This window comes from Dromiciops gliroides, chromosome 3 (genome assembly GCF_019393635.1).
Source record: "Dromiciops gliroides isolate mDroGli1 chromosome 3, mDroGli1.pri, whole genome shotgun sequence".
NCBI classification, from domain to species: Eukaryota; Metazoa; Chordata; class Mammalia; order Microbiotheria; family Microbiotheriidae; genus Dromiciops; species Dromiciops gliroides.
The window spans coordinates 351,881,128-351,899,303 of NC_057863.1; the positions used below are offsets into that span (position 1 = coordinate 351,881,128).

General features: G+C 41.8%; 1 protein-coding gene across 2 annotated transcripts in view; it reads left to right on the forward strand.

Moving 5' to 3' along the window:
- Positions 1-352: 352 nt before the first annotated feature.
- ZNF202 (zinc finger protein 202) overlaps positions 353-18,176 on the forward strand; it is a 38,020-nt gene continuing 20,196 nt past the window's right edge. For both annotated transcript variants that reach the window (XM_043993313.1, XM_043993314.1), the window contains exon 1: positions 353-467. The gene's annotated coding sequence lies outside the window, so the exon portion shown is untranslated. The remainder of the gene's footprint in view (positions 468-18,176) is intronic.

An 18,176-nucleotide genomic window follows, 5' to 3' on the forward strand; every position in this document is an offset into this window, starting at 1 on the left:
ACGAGCCACACCGAAAAAGAGACAGAGACACGAGGGAGACGGGAAGAGGGGTCAGAGACAAGCAGAGAGAGCCGGGCATCAAGAGGTGAGCAGAAAGGGGAGGAAGGACAGAGGGACCGAGCTGAAGGGTCAGTAGTGATTGACAGGCTTTCGAAGGGCGGGGCCAGATCTGGGGGCGTGACTATAACAGGCTTGGCTGGGGCGCGGGGTGTACTTCCGGTTTGCCAACCGCGGGGCCTCATCTCAAGGGAGAGCACCAGAGAGATACCGTTTAGCCTCCCATAGCCTAGAAAGGCTCCAGGCAAGATTTGGGGGCGGAGCCGCCCACGTCTTCCGGTTCCGGGCGCTGCTGCCCCCACGTGTTCGGGACCCGTCTGGCCCCGCACTCCCCAGATCCGGCGCCGCCGCTTGGCTCTGGGGGTGGGTGGGGGAGAGCCTGGGGAGGAGTCGCCGGAGCTGCCGGAGCCGTGAGTGCAGGAATGGGGGGCTGGGGCTGGGGGCCCGGGCTGGACCGAGGCGAGACGGGCTGCGCTAAGCTAAACTGAGTAGAAAGGAGGGGGAGGGGCAGAGGAACGGAGACCCGCCCCTACCTCGCCTCCCCCCTCCCCCCGCAGTCCAAGAGCTCGGCGGGGGTGGGGGGTGGGGAAGGAGGAGTGAAAGGGGACGGGAGGGGACGGGAGGAGGCGGGGGTGGGGGTGGGGGTCTGTCTCTCTACTGGGGAGGGGAGGCAGGCCCTGGGCCGGGGTCCTAGTTCTAGAGCTATGGGGCTGCGGAAGACGCTGTGATGCCGGCCTGCGACTACCCTGTTCAACCACGGCAGCCTCCACCCCTCCTAAATCCCCTCACCCCAGCGGCCAGGGCCTTCCCCTGTGAGACCGCTGCCTCCCGGCCCTCCCTCCCCCCCGACTCCGGGAGCTGGGGGTGGGATCTGCCCCCCCCCTCCCCTTCCCGGCGCTCCTTCCCCCGGGTGGGGAGTGGGTTGCCTCTTCCTGTTCCCCCATACTGCAAGTGCCCCCCCCTAGCCGAACATACCTCCCCCCAGTTCCAGGGTTTGCCTCTGCTCGCCCCACTGCTCGGCAAGCGTCCCCCACCCCCAGTGCCCATTCCTGCCATGCCCTTACCTCACCTCACCGACACCTGCCTTCTGCATCTTTACCCCTGCCGGCCCAGCTGCTCTTTCTCCCCCACTCCACCCTGTGTGAGGGACCTGGCCAGTTAGGAGGGGGTAGGAAGTGGTTCGAGGTTCCTTTCCAAGGTTTGTCCGTAGGAGGAAAGCCCAGTGTCAATTACATAGGCTTGGGCCTTCTGTGTACCTTTACCAGTCCAACCATGGTTGGTTCTGTGCCCTAGCCACAGAGCCCCGTAGAATCAGCCCTACACTATCTTTTACGGACAGCCTACGACTGTACAAATGACTGGAGCCTGGAGAATCAGTGTCCCACCAAGCTCTCTCAAGTAGAGCCTCTACTCAGAACTCAGGGAGGGTTTTGTTTTGACTACTATATATCACCTGGCTGGGTGACTCAGGTCAGTCATGGAAACTAACTTGACACTCAACCAGTAAGGAAGCCCCTTGTAAGCCCCAGTAAGAAGTCCCTTGTTCTCCTAACTCCCCATTCTGAGCTGGCCCCTAGGCCTTAAACCACAGAGCACCTGGTAGAGAGTGTGACAGTCACTCCTAGGGCCTGCAGCTGCTGATCTTGGGTAATTTTCTGGAATCTTAAATTTCTTGGAATCAGGAATGTGTGTTTGTGTAGGGGGTGGGGATGGAGCTGTGAATTTTCCATCTTTTGGAATTAGTAGCTTTTCCATCTTTCTCTTACCAAGCCTTGCCCTCACAGGATAGTTGTGACATTCTAGGGTATGACTGTATTACTACAGTGAGGGAATCTTGGGATACAGACTATATTCAGATAGAGTAAGTTACAGCTTTCCAGTGACAGATTATTCACTTAACTTGGTGGAGATTTAAAACATTAAACAGTATCTGGTTCTCTTGTCACTCCCCTTCTGGTTAGTAAACCTTTTATAATTCTGACCTCTGAGGCCACTGCCCTTTCTTATTAGTTCACTTTTTACCCCCTGCCATAAATTAAGCTCAATTTCAGTCTCAGTACCCTAGATTCCTGGAGAAGCAGGATTATTTTCTGGTTAGACTTTGTTTTAGACTTACTAAAATTACCAGTTCAGCGATAGTATTATTGAAAGAGAACTGGATTGGCCATCAGGAAATCTCAGTGTTATGCCCTACTCTGCCACTAGTTTGCTTCATGTCCTTAGACAAGTCACTTAGCTTCTCTGACCTTGTTTCCTTATTTATAAAAGGGGTTGGACTAGCTGATAAAGTTTGATTTTATTTGCACAGGATTTTGAGCTACCTTAGCGATCCATATTGTTCAGTCTCAAGCTCTAAAAGTCCATGCTTCTTTCTCTACAGAAATTTCTTCCCTGACCTTTTCCCTAAGTTCTGAGCAATTAACATGTTGTTCACTTCCCTTGAGCTGAGCATTTCTTGATTACATCTTTGATTCTCCCTACCCACCTCACCCCAGGAAATGCTTGCTCCCCAGCATCTCCCATTTGTCCCCTTTTCTCCACCCATAAAGTGTTCACTTTCATTTAGACCTTTATAACCTCACCAGGACTGTTGCAGTACCTTCCTAATTGGTCTTATTGCCTCTAGCCTCCCTTCTCCAATCCATCCTCCGCATAGCTGCAAAATTGTTATTTCTAAAATATTACCTTGTTCCTCAACTTAGAACTCAGCTGTGGTTCTCTGTTTCCTCTAAGACAGAATACAAACTTTACTTTTTTTGCATCAGGTCCTCCTGAAGTATGTCTCATCTCTTTATTTCTGGTCTTGTTTCATATTTTCCCTTTGATGCATCTCCTCTTTGTTCAGGTAGTCTGCTAAAATGCACTTCCTCTTCACTTCTACCTAGCTTGCTTCACGGTGTAGCTCAGGTGCCACCTACTGTGAGTCCTTTCCTGTTTTTTCCCTGCAAAGCCAGTTGTTAAAATTCTGTGTTTAAAATTATTTTGTATAATCTTTGTATTTGCTTATGTATCTATCACACCCTCCAGCAGGATGTAAGCTTCTTGAGAGCAGGGTCATTTTGTTATTATCTTTATATCCCCCAGGACCTAGTACATTGCCTTGCTTGTGGTAGACATTTAAATGTTTGTTGAATTGAATTCTAAGACCTTACACTAGGCTTTGAGGAAGGTGGTTTGATGAATGAGCTTCTGTTCTCATTCTCTACAAGTTCTGATCTTGTAAGAAAGATAGGAAAGGATAAAAATAGCAATAAAACACATTAGGATGCAGGACAGGTGCAAAGCACCATCTATGTGGTTGCCTCCTTGTGCCCATGATTGGAATGACATAAGGTTGTTTCTCCTTCAGATTCCAGTCTATTATGAAGTAGAAAATATAAAATCAGTCTTCAAATTCAGTAGGTCTCATCCTTACCATGTTAGCCTCACCCCTGAGAAAAATCCTAGGACAGAGCTGAGAAAACATATATGACTATATATGAATTCTAAAGACAAAATAAATACAAAGCAATAATGTAGTAGCCATTCCAGAAATGATAATGTAAGTTTCATGACAATTGGAACCAAAAACATTTTAATAGACACTACTTTTAGACCTTAATAAGAGAGGTTAGATAGGGACATATGTCAGGTCCTAAACTTGAGTTTTAAAAAGCATCAGTAAAAGTATCTAAAAGAAACATGTCTACATAGCAGTTATTATTTGAAAAGCCTGGGGATAGTCTTGACTGTATGCTCACTGAGAAATGAGATCTTAGGTTCCATTAAAAGAATGTATGTCCAGAACCAAGTGAAGATCCCATTGTGTTCAGCCAGTTTTGGTACTTATCAGGAGTGTTGTATTCCATTCTAGGGATGATGTTTTACAACTGCCATTGACAAATGGATATGTCAACCAAGTGGAGGGCAACCAGGTTGGTGAGGGTACTGGAAATCATGTAATATGAAGATCAATTGAAAGTACTAAAATTATTAGCCTGAAGAAGAAAAGAATTTGTAGAAGAGGGTGTAGACTTATTTTGTCTTACCCCAGATGGTAAAATAGATCTCTCTGCTCCCAGTCCAGTGTTTTCAGGCTACATTGTGCTTTTGATTTCACCATTCTGTAAACTTTTCTGCCTATCCTGACTCATTACTGCCTTTTAAAAAATGTTAGCCTCTTATTCGACCTTGTGTCATATTGACTCCAATAAAGAAAAAAAGATAGCCAAGCAAAATTAGAAAAAAAAAATGGTATTGGATTAAAGTGATTTTAATCTTTAACTAGGATCAATGGGTAGAAGTTTCAGGAAGTAAATGTGGCTTGATGTAAAGAAATTGGGAAAAGCTGCCCGATAAGAGAGAGTTCCCTGTTATTGAAAGACTTAAATCTGGGATTGAATAACCTTGTTGGAATATTGAGCATCTTTTTGTATAAGGTTGGGGTTAGATTAAATGACCTCATATCCATTCCAACCTCTAATCTTATGGATTTCTTTACTATTCATTCTTTTTGACAATTCATGCCCCTATATTTACCACTGATTTAGAATTTAGACCAGGAAGAGACTTTAGAGATCATTAGTCCAACTCTTCTCATGTTATAGATGAGAAAACTGAGCTCCAGAGAGGCTGAATAACTTAACTGATAATATAAAGAGGTAATAAAGAGTTAATAGTAATAACTAATGGTTATATAATGCTTTAAGATTTACAAAGCACTTGATGTACTTTTGATCCTCAACAATAACCCCTGAAAAGTAGTAGTTATATTTTCCAGATGACATCCTGGTTCAGAGAGATTGTGACTTGCAAAGGATCACAGCATGTCTTAAGCAGGATTTGAACCCAGGTTTCTTATCTTCTCTTAATAAATAGCAGAGCCAGAATTTAATCCCAAAGCTCCTTAGTGGCAAAAGCTATATTCATAATTTAAATTATTACATCCTTTAATATCAAATAACTTCTCTGTAACAGCACTGCTTAGAAGCTGTAGGGACCAATTTTTAATTGGAGAGTGTTAGCTAGGTGGCTTGCCACAATATTGGGGCAAGGAAGGAGACCAGCAGCCTCCCTCAAGACAAAGCAGGATTTATTTAACAAGAATGAACTTTAAAAAAACACACACACACAAACAGGATCAGTAGGATCAAGGGAAAGGAAATAAAACGGGGAAAAGAGAAATTATACAACCTGAACAATACCACCGCCCAGGAATCAGCTGAGAACACACAGCAGCATCCTGTCACCTTCCAGCTTCAAGCTAGAATGGCGGAAAACCTCCCTTCTTCCCAGCAGACCCCAGGCTGACCACACACAACCCCCAGCCAATTGACTGGCCGCTCTGACAGTCACATGACTGCCCTCACCAGGCTTCCAATCACTATAATTTTTCCAGGCCCATGTAGGCATCGGCGAGTGGTGATGACATGAGGTGCCAGCGCCATGGCAATGGCTACAACCAGTGGGTGGAGCACCGTGCAGTTTTCAGAGCCCCAGGACAGTGCCTGCACTGAGTTTTTTTTTAATTCTAGCCAAAAGATGGGGGTCATAAAAACCTCAAATAACAATTAATTCTTTACATAACTCATTAAGTGCTCAGTACAAGTACCTGCATCTCTCCACAGCAAACTATCATCAGCCCTTTTCTTGGCTTCAGTGACCTTGTAGACCTTGAATTTAACCTGAGCTACCCATCAGCCTTGGCAGACACTACTACTATCATGTATAGGCCTGAGTTCAGACTAGTCATCCCACCCGAGAATCATCAGCCTCACCACATTCTAAGAAGCCTGTCTACAAGTTGGCTACAGGATAGTGGGTTTTTCTGCCACAGCATTTCTCAGTAAGCAACTACTAAGTTATGGAGGTGGTGATTTGTAAATAGTGTTCTCACCAATGAAACTGGACTTATAAGTGCATGCATTACTTTCCTCTGATAAATATGATCTCTGTATGAAATACTGTGCTGTTCTTCTTGTTTTTATGTCAGCTGATCCCAGAACTGGATATCTTCCTTCTCTCCTGATTTTAAGTGATTCTTTCACCCATCCTCTGTACCTCTCTACCCTTAGGAGAGCAGATGAGTTTGTGGAGTGTGGAGTCAGGATTGGTCATTGTATTGATCTGACTTCTGACTGTCTTTTAGGCTTTTATTTTTTGTTTACATTTTTATGGACCTTGTATTATTCTCTTGGGTCAGACTATGTTACCACACAAGTTCCTATAACTCTTCCATTAGTTCATGTTTGTTGTTTCCTTTGGCCACTGGGCCTGAAGTCAAAAAGACTTGAGCTCAAATCTGACCTTAGACACTAGCTGTGTGACCCTGGGCACGTCACTTAACCTCTGTTTACCTTAATCCATTGGAGAAGGAAATGGTAAACCACTCCAGAATCATTGCCCAAAAAACCCCATGGACAGTAATGGTGTGCTATGGTCCATGGGGTCAGAGTTGGACACACCAGAACGACAAAATTTTGTACTATTTATTTGCCACAGCCATTCCCCAATCTGCAGATATGATTCCTTTTTACCATGAAAAGCTGCTATAAATATCTTGGAAGCTATGATCCTACTCTGTCTTTGACTTCCTTTTGGTATATGCTGAGTAGTGAAATTTCTGGGTCAAAGGGTATGAAGTCAGTTGGACCAATTCATATCGCCACTAAAAAGTATTCATGTTTCTGTGTAGCTACAACCCCTCCAAGAGGGACTATTTCTGCCTTTTGCTAATTTGATTAATATAAGGTTAAAATCTCAGCTTTATTTTTAATTGCATTTCTCATACTGCTTGGAACGTTTTCTCATGGTTGTTAGTAATTTGCACTTTTTTTGAAAGTTATTTATTCATATACTTTGACTACATATCAGAATAACTTTTGGATACACATATATGTACATATGTATGCATACATATATATATATATTTACATCAGTTTCCTATGTATCTTGGATATCAGAATTTCTATCAGAGATATTTGATATGAAAATTTCCCTGTTGATAGTTTTTTAGTTTCCTTGATTTGTTCACACAAAAGCATTTTCATCTTATATAATCAAAATTGTCCATTTTATTTTTGTGATATCTTCCACTTCTTTGGTTATGAATTTTCCTCAAAAAACTTAATTCTAAAAGGTGCCTTTTGGGCAGCTAATTGGTGTAGTGGTCAGTGTACTTGGGAGTCAAAAAGACTCAGACACTGGCTTATGACCCTGGGCAAGCCACTTAACCTTTACCTGCTTCAGTTGCCTCTCCTGTAAAATGATGATAACGATAGTACCTACTAGCATAAAATGAGATGTTTGTAACATGATTTGCAAACCTTAAAAGTGCTGTATAACGGTTATTATCTTAGATTTTTTGTGATATGAACTTTAACATTATATCCATTTAGTGATTATTTGGGTTTCAGATTTGTTCATCAGACACCCAGGTTCATAGAGGGTATTAAACAATGAAGGTACTATGGCTGAATTTTTTTTCAATCTCTTCTCAGGTAGTGTGGGCCTTCCTCCACTCATGTATTCATTGTCCCCCTCCTAGGCTACCTTATGCTCCACCAAAAAGTCAGTTTGGTTTTTCTTGCATTTGCCAACCATTCTCTATTCCTGCGCAAACTAGGATTGACAACTCTCATATGGTACCTTCAGCCTATGGATCTTGGTACTACCTCCCTGAGTGTTCTTTGGGAAGTCTTTTATTATTATCATGGAACCCCAGAGGAAGGACATGGATTATCTGAGATACCTAGAGGTGGAGGAGAACCAGAGTACTTAGAGAACTCAAAACCAACAGATATGAAAATCATTCAAAGAAACTGGGGCTCTTTAGATTGGGGAAGAGAAGACTAGGAGAGGACATGATAGTTGCCTTTGAGTATTTGAAGGGCTGTATGCGGAAAGAATTAGAATTGTTTTGCTTAGGCACATAGATCAGAATTAGGAGCAATAGTTATAAGTTGCAAAGAGAAAAATTTCAGTTTATTATGAGGAAAAACTTATTAATATTTAGATCATCTGTGGAGCTAGAAGGATTGTATGGCCATCACTGCACCATCATCTCCCACCACTCCTCCTTTGCAGCACTCTCAGATGATGAAGTACCCTTTTTCTCCTTGCCAACATCACTTGTATTTGTCATGTAGAACCCAAACCTTTGGTTTCTTCCCCAAACTTGCTCTTTTGATCATTCTCTCCAACCCTTCTTTTCCCCTCCCAATTTTCAGCCTTCCTTTATCCAATGTCTCTTTCCCTCTTGCCACCAAGCATTCCCAGATTGCCCTCCTCCTCGTCCTTTACTTGATCCTACCATTTCTTCAAGCTATTATCTTATGTATCATTCCTCCCTTTGATACCAAACTCTTCACATTGGAAGCACCAAATTTGGTTTCAGAAAATCTAAGATTGAATCTGAACTCTGCCATTTATTATTTTTATTTATCTATTTATTCGTCTATCTATCTATTTATTTGTTTGTTTGTTTTATTTATTTTTGGTGAGGCAATTGGGGTTAAATGACTTGCCCAGGGTCACACAGCTAGTAAGTGTCAAGTGTCTGAGGCCGGATTTGAACTCAGGTCCTCCTGAATCCAGGGCCGGTGCTCTATTCACTGTGGCACCTAGCTGCCCTCTGCCATTTATGATTTGTGTACTCTTGAGAAAATCATTGAACCTTTCTGGAGTTCAGTTTCCTCATTGGGAAAATGAGGAGGAACTTCATGGCTGGTCTCTTCCAGTTCTAAATCGGTGGTGATCCTATGATCCTTGAAAAAGCTGTTTGTACTCATTGCCTCTACTTTTTCAGCCCTCTGTAGTCTGGCTTCCATTCCCACCACTCAATGGAAACTGTTCTCTCTAAGGTTGCCAAATAGCTGTTTATCACTAAGTCCAGTGGCTTGTTCCTCAAGTCTTCATCCTTCTTGAGTTTTACAGTGTTTGACATTGTTGACCAAACCTGTCATTCTGGATACTTTTTCCACTCTAGGTTTTTGTGACACTCTTTTATCATAGTTCTCTTCCTATGAATGAGTGAATAAAAAAGCTTTTATTAAGCACTTAATTTGTCCAAGCACTGTGCTAAGCTCTGAAACTACAAATGTCAAAACAGAGCTAGCCCTTGTCCTCAGGTAAGCAACACATATAGTGCAGTGATATCCAGGAGTACTTTAGACCAGAAAGTGATGGGGATGGCAAGTAGAATGATAACATAATGGACTAATAAACCTTATCCAGGAGAAGTGGGCAGTTAACTTAATTTGATCATGGTCCCAAAACTGGAGAGGGATACGGAAAAATGGATATGGTTGAGGCCTTGCAGAGGTAGTAGATGGAGTGAGGAAATTAAATCATAACTGGGGCTTTTCTGAGCTAGTGTTTTGGGAGAGGCAGTCACTGATCAGAAGAATGGATCCCAATGGTGAAAGTTCCTCTGGTGTGTTGGTCTCTAGTTTGGATAGCTGAATGGTTGGCAAAGAGTCTAAGTTGAGGAGGAAAAGAAAGAGTTCCTTCTTGGTCCCATTTGCAAGTTCATTATCCTATGTGGTGGTATACCCCAGGCTCTGGGCCCTAAACTCTGAGTGAACTCAATTCCTGTAGCTTCAGCTCTTCATCTCTATGCAGATGACTCCCAAATCTACATATCCAGCCTTCTAATTTCTCCTGAGCTCTAGTCCTATAGGGACTTATCTTAAATTCATAATGTCTAAAACAACTCTTTTTTTCCCTAACCCTCACTTTTCTTCCTAACTAACCAGTTTCTTCCAATCACCCAAGTTCATGAACTAGGGGTAAGTTACCCTAGTTACCTCTTCCATCTTTTTTTACCTCTTCTCCTTCATTCACCCCCATCCAATCAGTTACAAATCTTGGCCAGAAAGAGAAATTAAACTCTTGCATTTGATGATTATTGGGTGTTTGATTTAGGGTTTGTTTTGTTTTGTTTTGTTTTTTACTTCTGTTTATTTTAGAATGGACACATAGGCCTCTCACTGAGTAGAAATGCCCATTTTTATTTTTCCTACCCAGAACCTGTTTCTTTCTCTTCAATAAGACTTTTGGCTTTAGGTGCCATCATCCTTTATAAAATATTTTCTCAGCTTTAACTGACAAGATAAACAAACCCATGCTGTGTTGTTGGGTTTTTTTTTTCACCCTTTTAAGTCCCAGTGATTATTTTGAGGTGCCAAGTTTGGCACCTCTACCTTGTTCTTTTTTCCCCTTCTTTCTAGTCACACCACAAGCACTCTAGTTCAGACCCTCATTATCTTTCCCTTGGACTGCAGCAATAGCCTCCTGATCCAGTTTCCTATCTCCATTCCACATAGCTTCCAGATTGATATTTCTAAAGCATAGGCCATGTCACTTCTAGGAAGTTATAGTGGCTTCTGTGGTTACAAGGACAAAATGAAAAACAGTCCAGGTCACCAAGGAGCCTACCTCTTACCTCAGAAATTTGCTGTTAGGCCTTTAAAGCACTTCTGTGCAGGTTATGTCTTCATATTCTCTTTGTGCGGGGGCTACAAAGATAAAATGAAAAACAATCCATGCCCTCAAGAACCTTACTTTCACCGTAGAATAAAATGTAGACTTCACAATCTTCCTTCACAATCTAGCACCAGCTTATTTCCAGGCTGATTACACATTACTCCGCCCTCCATACATGTGCACAACATGCCATCTCCTTCCTCAGTGCCTTTGTCTAAGTTATCCCCGTGCCTGTAATACTGTTTCTCATTTTCAATACTTTAAGGCTCAATTCTCTTAAAGGCTCAGCTCAAGTTCTATATTTTTCAAGAGGTCACTCCTGATTCCCCCTCCTTCCCACTGACTAAGAATTTATTTTGTTTATATATTCTGTGTATCTGTGAGCATGTTGCATGCCCCAAGCAGAATGTAAGCTCATTAAGGGCAGAAACATTCTCACCCAATGTTTTTATCCCCAGCACAATCCCTGGTACCTAGTAAGTGCTTGATGCTTGTTGATTGAATGATGTGTTTCAGCTCCTTCATTTTGCAGGTGAGGAATCACACACGTAAAGAGTGATTTGGACACAGTTACTTACCTGGCAGAGCCAGGATTTGGACCCAGGTTCTCGGATGCCAAATCTGGTCATGTTTCCAGTCCTGTTTTCGTCTTACCAGTTTCTTGGAGCTGTCCAAAAGTGGAAGATAACTATCTGAGGGGGTAGTGTCTGGAAGTCATCGAGCAAAGAGAGTCTGGATGGCTACTTCTCAGTGATAGAAAGAGGGGGTTCCTGTTGAGGTGACCTCTGAGGAGGGAAGGAAAAGCCCTTCCAGGCCTGAGGTTCTAAGACTTTGAAATAGTACTGTGCTGTCCAAAAAGAGCCAGTACCATCTTTGACTTTTTAAAAACAAGAATTGCATTTCTAGTCTATTGCATTTACATTTGTCTAATTCTTTTCTCTTCCCTCAGGATTTTCTACCCCAGTCACAACCCCCAGAAATGTCAGCGCACAAGAATTTTATGGCCAACTGTTCACAGTCCCCTCAGCCTCATGTGACTTGGCCACACAATCAGCTCTTACTTTCTGGTTTTTTTATACTTCTCTTCTTAAACTTCTTCATCCTTTGTCTTTGGGTTTTGGTTTTGTTTTGTTTTATTTTGTTTGTCATTGCAAACCTTTGCCTGCTAGTTCAGGTTCTGTTCTTAAATTTTTCCTCACCTCAAATGCCATCATGTTGAATCTAATAAAGAACAAATAAAAAAGTAAAACAAAAATTGTATTGGATAAAAAATACTTTGAACCATAAAATGTCAGAGCTGGAGATGACCATAGGTCATCTGCTTCAGCTCATTCACTTGACAGATGAGGTCTAAAGAGAAGATATGGCTTGCCCAAGGTTTACATAACTGAGTCAGTGCCCAAAGAAAAAGCTCAAGGCCTGTGATTCTCTGTACACACCATCTCTTACAGGTCAAGTTTTGTGTTTCAGGTTATGTTATGTAATCTACTGAAGGCCATGTATATTATTTATAGATAAATACATGTATGTATATTTATATATTTTATGTGTGTATGCTTTGTTTACATGGATATATATAGATTTACTTCTATATGCAGATATATATCTATATATATGCAGATATACCTGTATATATGTATATGTGTGTATGTATATACATACACACACACACACACACACACACACACATACACATATACACACACTAACTAGACCTGTGGTTTTATTGGTATAGAAGACTCTCAGTTAGGAAACTTTTCATTACCAATATAAACTAACCTGTGCTCTGCAGCTTGGCTTAAAATTGCCTGGGGAACTGAGGAGTCAAATGAGTTGCCTGGGGACCTGTAGTATGTGTCAGGGGTGAGAGGCTTAGACTAGGCATTCCTGAGCAAAGACAGCTCCGTAACCACTAGTCACTGTTATTTTATATAAATGAATCAGTTCCCTTGAGTCTACTGTTACTTTTTGGGTTAGAGCACAGATTCCTGCAGAGTTTGTATCCGGGACCACTCCCAGATTGGGCTTGTCAGAAGAAGATATGCATGTCCTCTGATCCCCATGACATGGCCAATAGGGGTGGGGGTGGCACCAGTGCTGGTAGCCAAAGCCAGAGCAAGTTTAGAGACTCCTGGACTTTGGCTAGAGAATCTATTGCAAGATCCTATTCTGCACCCAAGTGTTTTATTTACTCTTACAAAGTAGGTTCTCTGCACAGGGGCTTTGTCCTTTAGCACAAAGCAGATGAATGTAGTTACTGCATGGGTTTTCATGATATGGTAGGGAAAGGGCTGAAGAGAAAAGCTCTTCTATCAGACCTTTACATGTGCAACCATTTCATCCATGTCCTGTCTCCTTTGACACCCTTCCCTTCCCCCTCTACCCCCCCCCATTTGAGAAAATACCCATGGATATGCGTCTTTTTACACTCAATAGGTAATATTCTTGATAAAGATCTTATAACAAGTTCTGGAAACTAGCTACTAAAAATTATTTGGGGGTAGAGGATTCTTACATTTAGGGAGAAGGAAAGGCAATAAGCATTTCTATAGTTTCTGCTGTGTGCCAGGCACTTATGGTATTCTAAGCACTTCTTAACTAAAACTAGATCATTTTATTTATTACCTACTCACCCCCAGGAATTGAGATTGGCACCTTCACGTAACATGCACTACACCTTCAGCCAAGGGTTATAGGGATTGGACTGGGGGCTCAGGCAAGAAAGTGCCTCCCCTCATCATCATTCCCTTGTCTCCACAACACAGAGTATGGAACAAAATTATTTTTAAAAATGTTTAGAGCTGAGAGGGACATTAAACTCATCTGCACTGCTCCCCCACCCCAGTCATTTTATAGGCGAGTGCCAGAGAAGCCTTATTTTCTGCATCCGCTTTGCTCAGCTCAGCATCCTGCTTGCCCTCTGGCCTCTAACTGTACTGTCTGCTGGCCACTTCTTTCCCTTTCCATCCCCATCCAACCTTTAAAACTTCACTTCTGACTTCTTCAAAGAACAGGGAAGATTTGAGTACATTTAATTGGCAACAGCTACAAAACAGATTTGGCAAACCCTTATCCTTGCCATTTTCTAACACCTATCCTCTGTGATCAGAAGAAATATGTGATTTCTTCTGCCTTTTCTGAGCTGTGTGCCCTTATTAGCTGGGTAAATCATAACTATTTTGCACATCAATCTCCATTTACAAAATGGGCATAATACCTCTGCTGCCTACTTTGCAGTAGTGTGACAAGGATCAAATGAGGCAGTGTGTGTAAATGTCTTTACAGATTATTAAGTGGTTATTACTTTACCAGCCCCTACCAGATGCTCCTCTTGCTGCCCTCTAACTTCTCCATAAATTGTTCTTTCCTGACATATTACTTCTCAGGACTACCAAGTCAAACTCAAGATAACCAGGAGTATTTAAAAGTTAAAAAAATTATTTTCCAGAGAAGTGTGACAATACCTTGTTTTATGTCTCCCCTGACCCTTTCTAGGCACGGGATATCTTGAATTCAGTTCCTTAGAAAATTCCTGCATTTTGTTGTTCGGTTTCAGTCATGTCCAATTCTTCGTGACCCCATATAGGGTTTTCTTGACAAAGATACTAGAATGCTTTGTTATTTCCTTCCTCAGCTCATTTTACAGATGAGGAAACTGAGGCAAACTGGTTAAGTGATTTGCCCAGGGTCCCACAGCTAATAAGTGTCTGAAGCCAGATTTGAACTTGGGTATTTCTTACTCCAGGCCTGGCACTCTGTCCACTGCACCACCTAGCTGCCCCTATATTTAGTACCTAGTAAAAACCTCTTGTATCAATTGATCTCAGCAATCATTGTGAACAAATGATGGGCTTCCGGTCTTCCCAGAGAGCAGAGAGACATCCTCAAAATTATTGGTCATGAACATTCAGTAAGGGTCCCATGGGTCATCTATTCCCTGTTCCACTACTCCCTTTCCCCACTCCCCACTCCCCCCAGTACACAGGCTTATGGAATACATAGTTGAATAGCTATTAATAGGATTGTTGGTGTCCTTTAATTTTTAAAGACTTCCATGTAAATACAGATTTTTTCAGTAGGGAATGTGTTTTAAACAAATAGATTTGTGTGTATGATATGTTTTGACTATCTATGAGAAAGCTACCACTTCACTTTGCTAGACATTGTCATGGCTTCTCCCCTCACAATCCCAGGTCCACAAAGACTAGGGAATTTCTCACCAGAAATTTTAGTGTATGTAATAGAGTACCAGGAGTTGAAGATTTACTAGAGCCGAGTGATAATGATCTGTTCTCAAACCAGAGCACAGGTCCTAGACCAGTAGTTTCCACTTATTTTCCACATGCTGACTTTTGGTACTTTATATCTCTTAGTGACGAAGTAACCCCTTGTGAAGTTTCTTAGGCCTTAAGACAATCCTATATATACCAGCTTATCCCACCACTGAAGCCAGACAAAGGGCAATAAAGGGGTTTGTGAAGATGAAATCTAGCTCTTTTCTCTGCTCCAAGAACAAATGTTGTAAAGCATTTTTTTCTAATCTCTTGTTTCCCACCTCACCCCAGCTGCCATAAAGTAGCATATGACCTTTTCCCCCCTACTTCATTGATGATACAACTCATCTCAACCTTTGACCAGAGCCCCCTTAGTCTTTCATTTCTTTTTTTTTTTTGCTGGGCAATGAGGGTTAAGTGACTTGCCCAAGGTCACACAGCTAGTAAGTGTGAAGTGTCCGAGGCCGGACTTGAACTCAGGTACTCCTGAATCCAGGGCTGGTGCTCCATCCACTGCACCACCTAGCTGCCCCCTGTCTTTTTTTATTTCTTAAAGTCCCTCTTTGCTCTTTTCATTCCATTCTCCCTTAGTGATGTCATCTATTCCTGTAATTTCAGTTATCTCCTCTAGACAAATGATAAAATCTAAGCTCCTTGAAATGTGAGGACTATTTCATTTCTTATTTTCATATCCCTAATAACTAACATAATGCTTATAAATGCTTGTTGTTTAGTTATTTTATGATTCCAAAATCTATCTGCCACTATTGCCCTGGAACTCAGTCCTAATTCTCCAACTACCTACTGGACATTTCTGCCTAGATGTCACACTGGGACATCAGGCCCAACATGACCAAAATTGAATTCATAATCTCCAAATTTCTCTTACTGAATTCACCATCACTTCACCTAATTTCAAAACTTGGAAGTTATCTTTAAATTTTCCTGCTCTCATCTCCCAAATCCTAATCATTTGCTAAGTTTTGTTGATTCTATGCCCACATCTCTCCAATTTGTTCCCTTCTCAACCCTAATTTAGAGCTTTATTTTTTGCCTGTACTTACTGCAGTAATCTCTTAATGGGGTCTCCCTGCACCCTCTCCCCACTTTCTAATCCGTCCTTCACAAAGTTACCAAAATAGTTTTCCTAAGGCACTGGTCTGACAATAGTACTATCCTTCTGAAAAGTCTTTGGTGCTTCTCTGTTGCCTTTAGAATAAAATACAAATTCTTAGGAGCCCCTTTAAGGCCCTATGGCTGGCACCCAGTTTTCCCCATTTATGCATTCTCCTTCCCCACCAAACTCTACAAAGCTCTACTCTGAACATTCTATCTTGCTCCTCCATGTTTGCACAGGTTAGTTCCATATCTATAATACACACCTCATTTCCACTTTACATATTCCTTATCTTTGCTAATGGCTTGTCTCCAGTGCTTCCTCCCTTTGTTTTTTTCTGATCTCTTCCCCCATTTGGTAGTGTTCACCCCTTCCCCAGAAATCCCTATAGCCAGTCACTTAATCCTCATTGGCCTAAAAAACCCCAAACAAATCAAATCATGGTTCTACAAGTTACTTAATCTGTGTGTCTTTGGGCAAGTCATAGTACCTTGTAGAGGATGTGGCATTTGAACTGAATCATAAGGAGGAAGGGATTCCAAGAAGCATAGGTGAAGAGGGAAAGCATTTCAAACCCATGCAAAAGTACAGAGACCAGAGAGGGGAGAGTTGTGTGAAGAACCACAAGTAAACAATTGTCTAGAACACAAGAGTACATGAGGGAAAGTGACCTGAAACTCGTCTAAAAAGATGGGTGGGAGCCAGGTCATGTAGGGCTTTAAATGACAAAGGAGATTGGAGGATGATTTAGCAAGGAGAGAACCTTGAAACCCAGAGTCTAGTTAGTTTGATTTAGTATGCTGGTGAGAGATAATGAGGCTGGTGATCATGTGCAGGGAGAGAAGGGGACTAAAAGGGAGAGCTGTAGGTAGAATTAAACAAGATTTTTTACCTGATGGAATATGGGTAACGTGCCAGAATCAGATGCAGGTTAGTGATGACTGCAACAGAAAGAGGGAACTTAGAAGGAGAGGTAGGCTTCAGAGAAAAGATAACAAACTCTGTTTTGGACATATTGAGTTTGAGATACCCATGGGATATCTAGGTAGAGATGTACAACAAACAATTGGTAGTGAGGGGACTGGAACATGGGAGAAACATGAGAACTGGAGCTATAGATTTGGAAGTCATCTCTAGTGATGGTAGTTGAGTCTATGTGAGTTCTGAGGAAATTCCCAAGAGAAACTTTAGAAAAGAGAACATGACTTAGAACAGAACCCTGGAGCATAAGGGATGGGACATAGTTGGTGGTCAAGTAATGGAGAAGTCAGAAAGGTAGGAGGAAGAGATTCACAGATTCATGGAGGAGAGGGTATACTGGAGGAGGTGGTGGGCAACAGTCAGTTGAGGACTGAGAACAAGCAGATTTGATTATTAAGAGATCTTTAGTAAACTTGAAGAAAACAGTTTCTGTAAAGTGTTGAGATTGGAAACCATATTGAAGGGCTTTGAAAACAGAATGGAATGGAAGGAAGTAGAAGAATCAAGTATAAACAGCTTAATCTAGGAATTTGGTTGTGATGGGGAAGAGGTAACTAGGTGGCTAGAGCAAAATTCAGATAACTTACCATTTCTGTCACCCTGAGCAGGTCATTTAACTTTTTTTTGCCAAAATTTCCTCATTTGTAAAACAATGATAATAATAACACCTACTTCCTAGGGTTATTGTGAGGATAAAGTAGGATATTTGTAAAGTGCTTGGCAGTAACTAGCACCTAGTAGTAGGCACTATATAAATGTTAGCTCTTATTAGAGAAAGGACTGTAACTTGAGAGGATTGTAAAGTCAAGTGAACTTTTTTTAAGCATTGAGAGATCTGGGCATATTTGTAGGCATCAGGGAAGGAGCCAATGGATCAAGAGATTGAAAATTGAAGAGGGAATGATCAAAAGCTTGTTACCAGAGGAGAGTTTATATACCATGCTACATATTCAAAACTAAAATTTAGTTCTATTTGATTATTTTTGCCTGCTCCTCTTTCTTACCTGATATCCAGTAAGTTACCAAGTCTTATCAATTCCACTTCTGAAGTATCTCCTGCATCTCTTTGATTTCCCCTCTTACAATTATAGGTCCTTATTTCCCATGATGTGGATTTTTTCAGTAGCCTGCCAGTAAGTCTTTCTACCTGCACTCTCCCTTCCCCTCCCCAATCCTTTTTTTCACACTGCTGCTAGAATGAACCTTCTTATGCTTATAGTTGATCCTGTCAGCCCTCTGCTCAAAAGTCTTCTAGAGGCTCCCTGTTGCCTACTTAGAAGCCT